The 16,784-nt window shown below is 52.9% G+C and overlaps 1 protein-coding gene across 1 annotated transcript in view; it reads right to left on the bottom strand.

Annotated features, from left to right (window-relative positions):
* Positions 1-14,275, bottom strand: part of PAK6 (p21 (RAC1) activated kinase 6) — a 34,257-nt gene extending 19,982 nt beyond the window's left edge. The window contains exons 1-2 of the mRNA XM_006920496.3: positions 14,218-14,275; positions 2,742-2,856 (exon numbers count right to left, since the gene is read on the bottom strand). The gene's annotated coding sequence lies outside the window, so the exon portion shown is untranslated. The remainder of the gene's footprint in view (positions 1-2,741; positions 2,857-14,217) is intronic.
* Positions 14,276-16,784: the final 2,509 nt, after the last annotated feature.

Below are 16,784 nucleotides of genomic sequence, written 5' to 3' on the forward strand. Positions count from 1 at the left end.
GAGCTCCTTCCCCTTCCCAACGCCCCTGCCCTTTGTCCCCTCGCTACTCATCCTTTGTGTAGAGTTGAGCTCTGTCCTCTCTCAGCCTCCTCCAGGGGGTTCAGGCCTGCCATCTGCCCCTCTTCACATGATAGTCAGGAGAGGTGGCACCCCAGAAACCTTTCCTGGCCCCTCAAAATACGCCGGAGGAAGGGCCTGAAGAGAATTTCATTTGCTTTTCTGCCCAGTTATCACTTGCAGTGTGGGTGGGTCCTAGACTCAGGCTGTGGCCTTCACTACCATTGCCTGAGGGCTCTGTAAGTTCTACCCCGGGGCCACTGTGCTAAAGTGTAGAGTGTCCTCAGGATGCTGAGCAGTCCTCTGAGGTTTTGCTATCCTACTGGAGTGGCCTAGAGAGAAGCTGAGTGTGCAGGGCAGAGGGTACTATGCACATATAAGCTAACACATTTGGGCTTCCCAACCTTGTCATCACTCCCACAGTACAGGTCTCAGTGAATCTCTAGGGGAGAGATAATGGGGCCGTTGTTGAAAGGAATATGATAATAAAGCTCATTCAATCACTTGTGTCAACACTCCAGTTGAATGAGAGGCCAAAGAGCCAGGCTGGCCAGCCAGAGAAAGTCAATATTGACTCAGGCCCGCCTCTCTGCCCAGCCTGTACACTCAGTGCTGAGGTCCAGCAGAGGCTCAAGCCAGGCCAGTCCTTTGATCCCTGTTCATTGTACTTAGAATCCTAACCTCTTCCCTGGTCCACAGCACTGGGCTGTCCTGGGCACAGGATTATCTCCAAGGGGAGAGAGAAGAATGGCCTTCCTGGGAGGGCTACGGGCCAGGCACCTCTTCACCAGCCCAGATTTTCAACAGACTCTGCATGCAGAGGCCCGAGTCCCCATCAGACAGTCCTCAGTGCCTAACCAGAAAGAACCTATAGGGTCCCCTATTCACAAGATTAGGTCCCCAATCACACATGTGCATGTGTGTACGAGCGCGCGCGTGCGCGCACACACACACACACACACACACACACCCTCACGAGCGCGCGTGCGCGCGCGCGCGCGCACACACACACACACACACACACACAGAGATTATGACTTTTTTACAGCCTTTAACTTTCTATACCTATTTTGTTTGCCTCCTCACTTTGTGCTCACAATACTGCTGTGACTTGGGCCAAACCTGCTTTACTGGGTGCATTTAAAGACTGCAGGCAGCTAGAGAGAGGAATGAGGAGACAAGAAAGGGAATATACACATATACACGTATAAAGTACCTAGCACATGTCAGGCACTGTGCTGGGTACTTTTTATTAGTGCATTAAATGATCACAACTCTATGTGGTAGATATTATGAGCTCTGTTTTATAGGTGAAGAAACTGAGGCTTTGAGAGAAGTAATTGTCTGAGATGGTAAGTGTGGAGTCAGGACTCAAACACAGATTGCTTTGGCTCCGAGCTCTTCTATCATGCCCAGAGAAGTTAAATAACTTTCCCAGATCATACAGCTACTTAGAGATAGGACTGGAAGCTTCAAGGAAGAGGCTACCTCTATGTCACACAACACCTGTGTCCAGGATCACCCATGAGCATGTGACCACGTATGAAGTGTATAGAGCATGCTTTGGTTTTTGCCTCCAAAGCCGATTCCCTGCTAGAAACGGCCTCTTCCCTGGGCCATCTCACTACCTGCTCGCCATGGACCTGCTCTGCCTTTACTGCATTCCCATTGCTTTACTCTAGCAATCTCCACAATCTCCTGCCACATAGCCAGACTTCTCAAAGTCCTCCAAGAGAGGAGGGCTCAGGTAGCTTCACCTTTTCCAATACTAAAAGTGGAGGCAAGAGGGAGGTGGCTCACTGCTGCCCTGTTTAATTTCTCATTTATCACTGTGACTCTTCATGACTATCCTATGAGGAAGGCATGATCCTCCTCCTCATTTTATAGACTAGGACATTAAAGTTTGCCTAAGTTATCAAAGGCAAAGTCAGAATTTGAACTCAGCTCTTTCTGGTTTCAAATGTATTCTCAGCCTCTATCCTAAATATGGCCTGCGGAGAACTTACAGTATTGCAATATATGCTGCACCAGCCACAAAAGACCTGACCACAGACAGACAGGAGCCCCCTCTCTTCTCTCATCTAGAAAAACAAGTCGGAAGAACCTAAAGAACATCGGAATGAGTCAAGATACAGAGAACACAGCCTACACCCTGGGAACTCTTCGTGTCTTGCCCTTAGTGTTTCGAGCAGCATCTATATTCCAGGTTGGATGCTGTGTACTGGGTACCAGAAAAGCTGGAGGGATTTTAGCAGGTTGGAGATCTGGGGAATGAGTTGGCAGGTTGGGATGTGCTGATCAGCATCTCTGCCTGCTACTGTCCTTCCTGTTTGGGAGCCTCTTTCCCAAGCAAGAATTCAGTGCACAGCTTTGGTAACTCTGCCTTGTTCCAGACAGGCATCAGACCTGATGACGAGCAGAGTCTGGGCCAAGGCACATAGTGGGGCATTAGAAGCCCTGCCGCCTGCTGTGGGCTGAGGTGGTGGAAGTAATAATGCATATCCACGAAGGACTGAGACATGGCACCTAGAAGAGAACACTGCCCTGCCTAACAGTACCAAGAATGGGCCAGCCCAGGAGGGCCACCTGCCTGCCCCAGTGTCCCTTCCAGCCTGTGCCTCAAGCTGGTTTCTAGTAGGCTTCTAGACACACCACCCCTCCAGGTCTGGAGGTCCCTCACTCACCTCTGGAATGCCTTCCTCGCCTCCTCTTCCACCTGACTCCTCACCCTTCAGTGGGCAGAGCTCTCAAGCACCAGGAGAGGGAAGACTAAAGACCTTCCTGCGAGTCCTCAGAGGCCTGGGTGGAAACACATCGGAAAGTCATTGTCACAAAGGTGGTAAGTGCCCCCGGGGATTTGGCAAATGGCCCGAATCCAGAGTATTTGGAACAGCTCCACGCCTACAGCCACCTGACTTAGCAGCCTTTCCAGGTGCAGGGGGAGATGGAAGGTTCCCCTGCGTGGCGCGCGGGGAGGAGGGGGCAGTGGGCACAGTGCTTCCGGCCCTTCTCCCCACCGTGCTCCGACTCAAAGCGGCCACGGGGCCCACCTCACAGACCCAAGTGGGGCGGGAGTCCCCCAGCCAGCCCCCGCACAAGCGCCGGGTGCACACGCACAGGTAGGTCCCGGTCGCAGCGCCCGAGCTCTCTGTCCCTGCGCTCAGGCCCCTCCGCCCCGCGCCCGCGCCCGCGCCCGCGGCCCCGAACTACAGCGAAGGAAAACCCGAATGAGGGGAGGCCAGTCCTCTCGTCTAGGCCTCAGCCCGGGGAGGTTAGCCAACCTTCAGGGGTGGCCAGGGCACCCACCTGCGAGCAGGAAGCCCCGGGAGCGCTCGGAAAGGCCGCGGGAACCGGGCCCGCCCTCCGCAGGAGGGACCTGGGCGCCGGGAATGGCGAGGAGAGGCTGCGCTTGCATGTTTGTGCAGCGCCGGCTTCACCTGGCCACGAGTTTGATTTCAGGGTGTGGCCTCAGGTAGGACACGGAGAATACAGAGCCCGGGAAAAGTCTCCAAGGGACGCAAGGGCCGCGGCCAGGAGCCTCTCTGATCGAGGGGCGCTTCCCTGCTCAACCTTTTCCTTTTAATCCATGGGCTCCAGCTTCCTCCGGCCCTTCTTCTTCAGTCCCTGATCCTGGTCTGGCAGACCCACTGTGACCCGCCGGTGTCCCCAACGTCCCCGGGCCACCGTGCAGAGAGGCTTGACCTGGATTATCTGCTGAGCGCCTGCCTCTCCGTGTAATGAACTCATTAATTTGCTGTGCAGATACTCACTCTGGAGGCCATGGGCCTCCCTCCTGGATCCTAGAGGTGCTGCTGCAGGGCTTCAAGCTCTCACCACACACACCTTGGAGAGCCCCGGCTGGAGTCCTGCCACCTTGGTCTGTCTGTCCCATCTGGACAAGGCCCCAGGACTGTCTTGGGGTAGCCCCCGTGTACAGGCAGGAAAGCAGGATTTAAAGATTCCAATTTCCTTGTCAGACCTTGCTCAGTTCTGAGAATCCTCTGGCCTCAGGATTTTAGGGTAGAGAAAGAATGCCTCCAGGAACCTTGTGCCCCCAAACAGAGGATGGAGCCCGTTCCAGAGCTAGCATTCCCGGGTTGACCCCATCAGTGCCCTGGCTTAGGAGAAGGATGGGTACTGGAGTGGCTTACTCCTGCCTGTCCTTTGCCCTGCTTCTAATGGGTTGGAGGGTGGTTTCTCTTATGCATGTATGTTGTGGGGGAAGGGCAGAGGCCAACTGTCTGTCTCTTCCCCAAACAAGGAAGTGAGAAAACCCTTGTTGTCCTAGACTTGGGCCCCCAGAGAGGACTTTGTCCAATTGAGTGCAGAGGAGATTCTAGCTTGGAAATTCAGTACTTCTAGACTCCAAATGCTGCCCCCAAATAGTGGCTGGGTGACTGCCAGTGTCACAGAGCAGGGACCAAGGACAGTGTAGGAATTTTTGTCATTGTTAGGCACCTCAAACTTTAGTTTTTGACGTTACTATTGCCATGTATCATTTTTATTCACCGATTCTTTAGATATATCACTGTAATTTGTGGACAAAGCATTTGCACATAGGCTATATTGTTTATGGACAGTTTATCCTAGGCTCCTACCAAGCAGAGCTACAGCAGCAAGTGGGAATTATCCAGCCCCAGACAGGCCTACATCCTATCTGGCTGTGCCACAAGCTTCACGCCTACAGCATTCCTGGGGAGCGTATGGTGGTGCTAGGGGCCAGCCCGGGGAGCCCTCGGAGAGTGGCATGGAAGCTAGGGCAGCTGCAGACACATCTCTGCTCTCTCCTTACCTTCTGTCTTCCCTCTTCCTCTCTGTGTCTTTCCCAAGCTTATTTCTCTGCCCGTACAACACTGTAGGCCTGACCTTGTTAGCCAACCCCTGACCTCCTGTGGTTTCCTAGGAAGCTGCCTTCTGAGCCCTAGGATGAGGGGGCCATGTGGTGGGGAGGAACAAGCGATACAAGAATGACTTTCCCCACAGATTAGGTACCCAGGAGCACAAACCAAATGTTGGTTGTGGGAAGTGGGTTATGCTAGGTGGGGGTTGGGAGTGGGAGTGGGGATGAGGGGAATTGGTCGCTGAGGATTTGAAATGAACCACGAACCAAAGCTAGAAGGAAATGCGTAACATTGTTGAATCTAGAATCAACACCCTAAATTATTTTTTACTGACTCACAAATGCACACATAAATTCTTTTCTTTTCATTTAAATACCTTATATACCAAAACTCCAGCTCAAAGCAGTACTTTTGAACTGTTGAACTACAACAAAATGTGAATATTAGCCTGTTATCGGAAGTGAACTGGTATTTAATTTGGTTTGAATCCAGGCTTGGGTATCCCACAAAGGCTACTAGCCAAGTACTATCCTCACCCTGTAGGGAGTGAGTCTAGGAAACCTTGGGGTCCTCTCACCTTTGGGAGCCGTGATGGGATTTGAGGAGAGGCAGAAATTCTCAAATAAGATTGACCAAGGAAGTAATGAATCCCTCATCACTGGTGGTATTCAAGACCCCAGATAACTATCAGTCGGATATGCAGAGAAAAAGTTCTCATACTGGATATGAGGGCTAGACCAGGGGACTTCTCGGGCCCATCACAACTCCTGCACTTATAGTCACATCTACAGGTGGGTCAGCTGCACTGTGTTGGATAACCCTCTGTAAATGGGGATGGCCGGGATGTGCAGAATGGGTCCTGAGTGATTAATTCCTATGTGTGACTGACTCCTCCACTTCTCTGTGCACCTCTGATCTACTCCCAACTCAGCCCTGCCCAGAAGGAGAGAGCAGAAAAACAGTGCATGATGTGGCAGGAACAGTCTGGGGGGGACAGCATCTCCTCCAGCGTTCATGTGCCTCCCTCTGGCTCTGTTCCCAGGTTGCTGTGCTGGGCGCAGAGAGGAAAACCAGGCATACCTACCTTTAAAGAGCCTTGACGGTTGACAGAGGCCTTTGGGTTAAAGGAGTTGTCTATGCAGTGCCATTCTACAAATTGGGCAGGAGCTCTGGACAGGACACTGAGAACTGATGTTTCACCATGGGCAATGACTCTTGGAGCCCTGCCAGCTCTGGGGCGTTGGGCAACCAGAACTGTCTGGGAGGGCATCAGGGCAGGCACATTGGGCAGGGCAGGCACTTGCCAGCTCTTTCTCAGCCTGTGGCTGTTGGGGCCTGTTGTAACATCTGAGCATCTACAGCCAGGGCTGGAAGCCCAGATTAGGGCCAAAGAGGAAAGATATGGATCAACTTGTGGTTTAGAAACACAAACATATTATCCTTTCCCTGCACCTTTCTGCTGCGTGACTTGAAAAGCTGCCTAGGGATCAGGAACGCTGCTGACACGCTCACTCCTTCTGGGGCTCCTTTCTCTGGATGACTCTACTCTCCCCTAATAATAGTAATAATAATTACTGACAATTATTGAATGCTTCCGATGGGCCGGGAACCATGCTAAGCTATTTACACGTATTATCTCACTCAAGTCTTCACCATAACATTGACACAGAAGAACGATACTATTATTATTCTCATTTTACAAATGAGGAAAGTGAGGCTCAGAGTGGTTAAGGAATAGCTCAAGGTCTTGTCACTGAGTGGTAAAGCCAGAATTTCAACCCAAGTGTATCTGCCTCAAGCCTATTCTCTTAACTCTGTGCTGCTCATAAGTTCCTGGTTCCAAGGACTATATGATGTGACTTGATCATGTGGGATGAAGTCCTTGGGAACAGTTGGTGAGGGAGGCACTGGTCTTTTCCCTCCTTGTGCCAACTCTGCCACCATGGATGGGTAAGTCATGTGACACAGAGAGGCGGGGGATATTCTGACAAGGGCATAGGACTGCACCCCCACCCCTCTACTCCCACCAACAGCACTGGGTATGAGTGTAGAGGGGGCCTCAGTTTCCCTAACCCTGTCACTTAGTCCCCCGCTAGGAACCAGGTGCTAGGTTTCCACAGTTATGAGCCGGCACCCTGCCTGAAGTCCTTGCATCAAGCCACCTGTCCTTCACACACCCTGAATGGGCCCAGAACTATGAGGCCCATGTGCAGGCACTGCTGGGTAGGTGGGGCCTGGCATGCCTGCTTGCTACTTGGCTGGAGGAACCGCCTGGAGCCTGGGCTCCAGAAGGGATAGTTACACACTCTGCGGCCCCCGGCCCTAGAAGAGAGGCATTCTTTGAAGAAGATCCCTTCTCGTACCTCTTTTCTGGACTGTCCCTTTCTACTCTTGGGGTGGCCTGGGCCAGTGTCCCTCATCCTGCTGGGAGCACCCATCTCTCTCTGCTGATGGGACTGAGAGGCAGGTGCCCATCTCTGAAGATCTTGGAGCGTGAGTTGAGGGAGCTGACATTGCCAAGCCCTTGGGATCCTTAGGCAGGGAGGTAGACCGAGTCTAGCTGCAAAGAGAACGAGTTTTTGCAGGATTGAATCCCTTCTGTTTCTCTAGACTTCCTGCATGTCTCAGTCTCTTAATGTGTATAATGGGGGAGGGAGTGTCCCTTCCCTTGGGAAGATGAAATGATGAAGTCTAGATTACGGGGGTACAGGGGCCCTAAGCATCAACACCCCCAAACAGAGTGAAAGGTTCTTGACCCTTAGCCCTTACAGCTGCTAAAGGGACCAAGAAGGAAACTCTCCTCCCCTGCACCATACACGCACACAGCTGCCACAGGGAGCAACAAAGCCTCATTTGGAGGGCCACAGGGGCAGCATCCCAGGGTTCTTCCAGGTGAACTCGCTATGAAATCAATCCTACAGGTCTGTCTCCTCCAGATCCTGGAGAGAGAATCCCAGCCCAAGGCGCAGCACTGTCTGGGCCCAGTTTGGTGTTTGGGAAAAGTCCATGGGGCGCCCCTGCCTGGCTGCTGGACACATGTGTCCTTCTGCTGTCCTGAACTTTAGCAGAGGGGAGCTCCCACACCCAGAAGCCTCCAGTCTCTCGCTGCCTTTTTCTCAAGTCCTGAATTTATCCTACGCTCCCTATGCCAATGGGAATACACAGGCCAGTCCTCCCCAAATGCAAACGGACACTGAGGGCCAAACTTGCCTGATAGTCTCAAAGGGGCCTGGTGACCTGGACAAGCCACTCACATGCAGGGCCCACTACCTCAAGGGGCCAAAGCAGAGGCAGGGCAGGCTGCGGCACCCTTCCCAGGTACAGGGGGTATGAGCTACCCTAGGGAGAGTTGGAAACAGAAAGAGTCAGCTCTGTACTGAGGACACTCATTTTAAAGACATGATAAATTTGTTTAACATCTTATCACTATGATTACTTTGGAGCCCCTGCACTTAATGGGTTCCAAAGTTCCAACCAAATGTTTGTTGCTGGCAGTTTAGCTCTCTGGCAGGCATTTCTGCTGGCTGAACTAACAGCTGGAAGCCTCTTTGAATGGAAACCCTTCATTGTCCTTTCCTCTCTCTTCTGAGTCTCCAGCGGCTGCCCCAGTCTGAGGCTGGAGCAGGGCTGACCGGCACCCATTCCCTGGCACCCAGGGTTTGACTTTAAGGAAGGACAGGTGAGTGGTAGAGAGTAGAAGGCTTATGACCAGGTGAAGGCTCAGGCCAGAGTCCAGGAAAGGAGAGAGTCTGAGGAAGCACATGTTGGCTGCTCAAGCCCCATCCACAATCCTCTGGCTGGAACACCTTAGCTTTAATTGCACAAAGTTCACAAGCTCTGGGCTGTGTGGCCTCCTGGGAGCACTGATCACCTGGCTATAGAGCTCAAGGAGCTCTGCCTTCTGTGTCTGCCCTGGGTCAGTGTCAGAGGCATGATCTGTCTGCCACTCTACTGTGCAGTGCTATACTTCGAGGGTCCTGGAGGGGCCCAGGCAGCTGCTGCCATCCCTTCTCAGGGTTTTTCCTTCCTTAGTCTCTGGCCCACGCCTTGACAGCCCCAGGGGTGGCAGCCTACAGGACCTTCATGTGAATGCTGACATGGCAGAGGCCTGATGTGCACTGCCACACCCTTGCCAGTGGCTGGCATGACAGCCTTCGCTGGAATGATGGACCATCCAGCGGCAGCTCGTCTTCCTGTCTCGGCCTCCCCTCCTCCACAGGAGCCCTGCACTCTTGCTCACTCCTGGCCTTGCATTCTTGCCCCTGGGCCTGACTCCATCCCTCCCCAGGGTCTGGAACCTTCACCTTTCTCCATCTTTCCTGATCCTAGACACACCATCTTCTAGCGAGCCCCACTATCGTGGAGTTTTCTTGTTTAGCTTGGACCTGGTGACAGGGTGACAAATGATAGGCCTGCCGCTTCTGAGATCTGACCTCCGATGGTAGCCATTGGACATTTAAATTCCTGCCTGGGGTCATAGTATATACCGAGGTAAAAGGTCTGTACGCCTCCCCTAACCTCTGCCCCAGAACCTTTCATTCTTAGATATTCTCGTCTTACTCCCTTCTCAAGACATTGACAGTCTTCTAGTTAAAATGTAAAATGCTTCCTGGGACAAGTAGAACTCCAGTCACTCCATTTACAAATTAGCTGGATCTGTTTACACTCAGAGAGTGGCCTGGGGGTTGAGAAGAGCCTCTTCTTGGGGACGCTGCTGAATGATCAAGGGCTAAGCTGGGGCTCCATGTGGAGCAAGATGGGAAGATGGGGAGGGTAGCAGGACCAGCCGTGTTAGGGCAGGAGGCATAGAGGAGCACTGGGACCTGTCCGGTCTCCTACCTTGTCAGACTGGGCCACCTCTCTAAGCCATCAAGCTATCTGGCAGCTAGCATCTGCTCCTGCTTGGGGCACCTATGATGCTGCTGCAGATGGAAAGGCAGCCTGGGTAGTGAAAGAGTACTAGACCAAGAGGTGGAGACTCCCGGGCCTGAAACTGGCTCCACTATCAGTTATCTATGTGATCTCAGGACTCACTTTTCTTCCCTGGGCCTCTTCTTCCCTCCATAAAATTATGGGGGCTGGATTAAACATTCTTAGGGACTCCCTTTGGCTTGAACGTGCTACAGCAATCCAAGGCAGCTAGCTCCTCTCTGAGGCAGCCCTTTCCTCCTCTGCGCTTCTCCCCATTGACCCAGGACTGTACTCTGGACAGTCCAAGGAGGCTGTGGCATAACGGGTCCCCTGGCTCCCTCCGCCCTCTGTGCCTTCTTTCACAATTTCAGTGAGGCTTCATTTGAAGCTGAAAGAAAGAAAATGGAGGCTGGAGGCTCCAGGCGAGGAAGCTGAACCAGAGAACCAGTTCTCCTGGTTTTTTTTTTAACCCTGCTGCTGCTGAAGTCTTCAGGAGCTGGGACAGATAGGAAGGCAGCAGGGGGCCTTGAGCAAGGTGACTGCTTCGTTGCTATTTACCCTGGGGTGAGCTGCTGTACTGGAATCAGAGACCAGAACAACCTGAGCTTTTTGGACCTGCTTCTCTGAGCACCTAGAGGCCCCCTCTCCACCACTCCAGGTCCTGGACAGCCTAAATATGCAGGAGAACACAGCCCTGCCCCCACCTCCTTAGCAAGGGACCCAGGGACATGAGTGTTTTGAGGCTTGGGTAAATCAGAGCCAAAGAGAAAGACTCCAGCATTTGCAGACTGAGGCAGCACTTTCAAGGGGAAACACACAGGTGTACAAAAAAGGTCATCATTATCCCTCTGTAAAAACTTGAGTGTTGGTACTGCCTGATATGTCAAAATGAGGTTTCATAGAAAATGCTGCCCAGAATGGGTGTCCTTTTGCTGGGGATGATGTGGCGCCCTGTAGTTATGAGGGAATCTATTTTTCGCTTGCTAATTTCCCCAGAATACAAAAGTCTGTCAGATTCTGGGTTTGCCTTCTTTTTTTAAGTGAACAGAACCCGGGATTACCTTTTCTAAATTCACAGAACAGATAACCTTTTGGTAGGAAAAGCAAAATGTCTCTGAATCTGAGCCTTATGATTCCTGGGCATTTCTAAGTCACCTGCCACAGTGGTCAAGCAAATTGCTGTGGTCTCCAGTCTGGCCCCTCTGCACAAAGCACCTCCAAGTGTGTGCTTCAGATGGGGCTCATTCGTGCACAGTTCTCCAAGGAACTGGAGCCAACATGTGACAAGATTCCAGGCCCAAAGGGGAGTGGGACCAGGGCCAGACCTGGCCTTGATCCCTTCATGATGTATGGCCCACATCAAGTTCTCAAGACCTTTAACTCTAGACCCCAGAAAGAGAGGGAGATTCTTAATAGGCTCAAGTATTCCTTAAAGAACCTCAATGGAGAATTTGCTACTTGGGGAATAAACGGACCTGGTATTGTATTTCTTCCCAGCATTATCGGGCATGGATCTGTCGGAGTTCTGAGGGCTTTAGCTTTTCTTCAGGGCAGGGTTCTCCCAAAGCCACCTCCTCCATGAAGACTTTTCTGATTCCTGAAGACCCCAGTGAGGTCTCTCCCTCCTAGCACTTTTTTTCTCTGAAACTAATAATCATCACAATGATAATGTCATCTTTTCTGAGCACTTATGTGCCAGCCATGCTGCTAGGAGTGTTCACATATGGCCTTATTGAATCCTCTCAACAACCCTGTCTCATAGGTACTATAATTATCTCTGTTGGACAGGAGAGGAAATTGAGACCTAGAGAGATGAGGTAACTTACCTGAGGTCACCCAGGCAAGAAGAGGCAGCCCTGGGCCTGACACTCACCTGGCTGACTCCCGCTGTTAACCATCTACCATCCTGCCTCTTCCTGTACTTGTATAACCCTCTGAGCACTTGTCTTTTGCCCATACTGCAGAAGTTGCTTCTTCCTTTGTTTCTCATTCATTCTTAACTAGTTTTTTTGTTTGTTTGTTTATCTTTATAAACGTCTATGTTAAGAACTACTCCTGGTATTGGTCTAAATTTATAAATTATCTGGACTGAATGGGTCATGGCTGACAATTTCAATGATGAATCGGGGGCCCAGAACAAGCAAAAGGACAACGCCCCTGTTGCTGATCATGGCTCTGTAGCTCGGCTGGTTTCTGGTGGGGTTGGCCCCATGCTCAGCTTTCCTTTCCACTCCTCTGTGTAAGGGCTGTAAACTCACCAGGGCAAGGGCACTGTCCCATTAATTTCTCTGGCACTTTGCCCAACTTGTTCCTGCTACAAGTGTTTTGTTTTTAGTAGTCAAGCGGATCACTGTTCCCTGCCTGCAAGCAAGTGGGCCAGAACAAGGTGCCAATTGCCATCTCCTAGTGCTGCCTGGAGCCCACATCTTGCTAATAAAAGTTCCCCTTTATCTCACACCTCACACATCTCACCTTAGCCCATAGTAGGCCCCCTCAGGCTGAGCTAAGAAGGGGGTACCTTCCAGTCAGCTTGCTCATCCTGCAGAAGGGCCCGCTCAGCTTCAGGAGGTTGAGAGCTCTTTCTGCTTCCAAAGCTTCCATTTTTCATGCTCTAGTCCAGCCTGTTGGCTATCTCACGTCTTTCCAGCAAGTTAGGTTCACTTCTTGAGCTCTTTTCTTGAGCTCTTATAGGACAGGCTGCAGAATGCCTGTGTATGAGGTTTACCAGCACCCTTCCTACTGCCCAGGTCTTAGAAACTTCTGAATCTTGGGCCTTCCCACTCCTGAAACTACAAGGTCTCTGCTTCAGGCCACAGGACAGCTTCCCACAGGTCCTTCCTGCCTTCTGCGCCTGAGACAGAGTGTGCTAGAGGTGTCTCTGGGGCCCTTTGGGAAAGGAATGCAGTCTCTCAGCATGTCCAACTCCTCGCTGCCTGGCCCTCCCACAGAGGCAGGCAGGCATAAGAAAACCAGCATCCAGAGCCCTCTCCGAGCCCTCTTAAAACTCCAGTCAGCTTTTTCACCTCCTGCCCCCTATATCCTGGCCTCTACCCTCTGCTCCCTCCTGGTCCCATCAGCTGCCACCCTTCTGGCCTGCTATTTTTCTGGTGCTCCACAGCCTTTCTGCTCTGAACCCATTTGGGCACCAGATGCTGCTCAGCTCTGCACACACTGGGGACCTCCAGGCTTGGAGTCACTTTTTGTGAGGAGGCAGGAAATACCCCCACAGCTGGGTTATTTTCCTTATTCTGGAGCTAGGTGTGGGGATGGAGTGGGAGACACTTAAGGGTTGATCCTGACTCTGGTCCCATGTGCCAGGCCAAGGGGCATTTCTGGTTGTCCTTGGTAGCTGTGCACAGAGTGGGCTTTGTCATGCTAGAGACCCCAGACCTTCCTGTGTCTTCTCTGTGCCTGGCACATCCCAGAGAGCTCAGCTCACAAAACTTTAGTCTGTCCTTGGGGGACTGGAAGGTCTGTGCAGCCCCCACACTCCCACCTCACAGTTACTTACAGGGCACAGAGCTTTCCACCCAAATCAAGTGCTTCTGGAAGCCTTGCTCCTGGTGCCCAACCCCTCCTGATTAGGCACCTTGTCACTAGAGTTCCCAGGTTTGCCACTCCTGAGCTGCAGGAGGGTCCTCTTTTGGCCCAAAGGCCTTATTTCCAGCGAGATAAGCTTCCTTGGGGTTTGGGGCCAGGCAGCCCGGAGCTCATCCTCAACACTTAGAACTCGGTTCTCGCCAGAATCAGCTTAGGGAAGGACCCCAAGCAGGACCCTCTGACTTTGGTGTGTATTGCCAGGGGAAGACCAAACTACACTGTATTAGCCTTGCTTCTTGGTGGGCCGCCAGCGTTCTATAACCCTGAGCTCACTGGACCCAATGTTCCTGGAGCTGACCAAGTCATTAACCCAGCCGCAGAAGTGGGGAGCCCGATACCTGTGAGGATGGATGGTGCTAAACCAGGCCTGCTCTGGTCTCAGAGTCAGAATTTGTGCCTGGTTAAGCTCTGCTTAAGTGCATGACTCGGAGCCTGGGTCCCAGTGATTCTCCATAAATATTCGTGGGATGGATACGAAAGGGGAATGTCCCAGAGGTGATGGGGTAAGAGAGACCTCCTAGAGGGGCATCCTGATGGCACTAGCTCAGTCCAGCAGGAGCAGGAGGTACAGGCAGGAACTGCAGAAATAAGCATTTCCCCCTCGGGCTGGGAAGCCAGGGACCAGCTTGAACTGGGCTGTTTCAAAATCTACAGGAAAAGGAGTGGCAGGTGGGGCGGGGCATGGGGCTCTGTAGCTCAGGAACCCACAGCTGCCGCCCATGTCCCAGATAGCACCGTGGCCTGGACACCTTGGTACCCCCACCCCTGCCCAGGAAGCCCGAGCCCACGACAATAGCAGGGACCTTACCCGGGCTGTTCCTCCGAGCTGGGCCTGGAGCTCCCCACTGCAGGCTGGTGCTTGTCTCTAGCCCAGGAAGCGCCACTCCCTTCAGGCAAAAAGGAAAAAAAAAAAAAAAAAGAAAAAGAAAAAGAAAAAGAAAACAGTGCTTTTCTTGCCCAGCCGCTTCTCCCAAAGACTCCTGGTTGGTGTCATCCTGCCTCTGTGGGCACACAGCCTCCTCCCTCCACAGCTTACTCACCGGTGTGCCCGTGAGGCTGCCAGCTGTGTGGGGGAGGTGGGGGGTCCACACCCCTCTGCCTGACACACACTGGAGCATGCCCTGTGGGGGCCAGGGGCTCAAGGGTCTGGCCTCAGTGCCAGGCCAAGTGGTGGTCCTGGCTGGGTCCTAAGTATGGGGAAGCCGTGCCCTGGCCAGCACCCTTCTCAGGTGACACACCCCTGTGAACTTGGCAGAGAACACACATAGATGCTGACTGGCACTGCATGGGAGAGTGCTAGAATTCCTCCTAGGAAGTTATCTCCTTAGTGCCCAGGGCTGTCAGAAGAGGGGGCAGCTGATGTACCGTCCAGCTTCCTGGCAGATTGGTTGGCTCCCATCCTTGGCCTGCCCCTCTGGACCACTCCCTACTTTGGCATCCTGTCGTGTCTCTGTCCTGTGGAACACAGAGAAGGCCTGGGATTGTCTGAGCTAGAGCTGCTCCTCACCCTGCTCAGGCCAGGTGCTTAATGTCCCTTTGCCAAATGACCTATCACAGAGCCTGCTCTGGCCCAGCATCAGTTAGGATGAATTGCTACCAAATTCCCCATCCCCTGCTCTCTCTGCAGGACCCCCTGCTGTCCTCAGCAGGGGGATTAGTATCTCTCTCTCTCTCTTTCTCTCTCTCTCTCTCTCTCTCTCTCTCTCACACACACACACACACACACACACACACACGTGGGGCCACACCCAGCACAGAGCCACCTACCTGCCCAGGCCAGCCTAAGCCAATCCAGCCTCGTTCTCCAAATGCCGCTCTGACCCACTCATTTAAAGAAATACCTCGTGGGAGGTGAGTTCAAAGCCAGCCCAGGAGGATCCCAGTCAGTGCTGACCAGACTCCCCTTCTCTCCTGATACCTCCAGAGGACACAGCAGCCAGATCACCATATCTGCTATTGCACTTTGTTGGCTGGTGTTTCTCCCTTGGCACCTCGGGCCCCCATAGCATCTTCCATATCCTTAGGGGGTGGCAGCAGACTCTGAGCCGGTCCCATCTTCCTCAGAGACCAAGGTAGGGATGGAAGAGCTAAAAGGGGCGGGACTCAGGTGCAGCTGCAAGTTTCCAGCTCCCAAAATAATCAGATGCAAAAGAGAAGGAAGAAACCTCCAGGCCAGCGAGTGACTCAGTGCCAGTGGGCTGGCTTAGTCACCTGGATGGCTGCTCATGGCTCCTGACACATCAGGCAGGGAGCAATGCCCTCCCCCACCTGCTGGCCACAGCAGGCTGTCAAAGGGAGCTTGGCCGGAAGCCCCAGCTGGCTCAGGGCTGCTTAGCAGGCAGCACCAGCGGCTCCGGCCTCCTTCTTGATCACGGCGTGCCCCTCCTCCACAGCGAACCCCGCACCCTGGCTCACTTTGGGATTTCTCCATTAAATCCTCAGGCAGCGACCTGCTCCAACGTTGCTTGGCAATTTTGATATCGTCGAGGGTTGCCATGGGGAGGAGGGTGATGTCATTGACACAAAAAAACCCACTGAATTTACAAATCAGCTGGGGCTGGAGCTATTTATAAAAACACGTTTTTTCCCTGCCTTCCTTTTCTGAGGGGGAGGGAGAGGAAGGGCTGCTGGCCCAGCTCAGTGGGAGCCTCCCCCAGTCCCCCAGAAGCCAGACCTCCCAGGCTTCCCACCCCCTGCAGACCTTGAGATTTCAGACCATGATGACAGTGGCCACAGCTGGGCTGAGCTCCCCTCTCTGGGTCTCAGCTGGTTTTGCTGTGAGCTGCACACAGGGGCTGCTGGGCAGTGTGAATGCTGGCTAGCTCCCTGGGTTAGCAGGGACTAAAGCTGACTTCTTCGTTTCATGGCTCTTGGTCAGTAACAGGGGCACGTACAGGTAGGTAGCTTGTGCTCCTCTGTGCACATGCCTACTTGTCAGCCCCAAGCATGCCAGGTGGAGCCTGACCTTTCACAATGCCCTCATTCTCTCTGAGCCTCCCGGCCTCTTTCACTGGTCCCTTTTCTTTTCCCAGTGTCCAACTGTGGGACACCCAAGCCCCAGTCTTGGCCCCCTGCTCCTCTCTCCCCACACATACCCACACTACCGTTGACACACTATCCTTTCTGTGGCTTTGACCATCAACCTGGAAGTGCATACCCTAGAGCCCATCTCCTGCTGCCCTGCTGTAGTTGTCACCCTGACCCCAGTGCTCCTGCTCCCAGTGCCCACTGCTGTAGACAGATGGAACCCTGCTCTTTGACTCTGCCCACCCCCAGCCTCTTACATCCAGTGTGGCACTAGGCTGCTCATGTTATTTTTGAAAACTCTTTCATAAATTTTTTCTGTAGTGAAACGATGTGGTGTTTGGTTAAAAG

The sequence above is a fragment of the Pteropus alecto genome, unplaced genomic scaffold (assembly GCF_000325575.1).
Source record: "Pteropus alecto unplaced genomic scaffold, ASM32557v1 scaffold86, whole genome shotgun sequence".
NCBI lineage: Eukaryota > Metazoa > Chordata > Mammalia > Chiroptera > Pteropodidae > Pteropus > Pteropus alecto.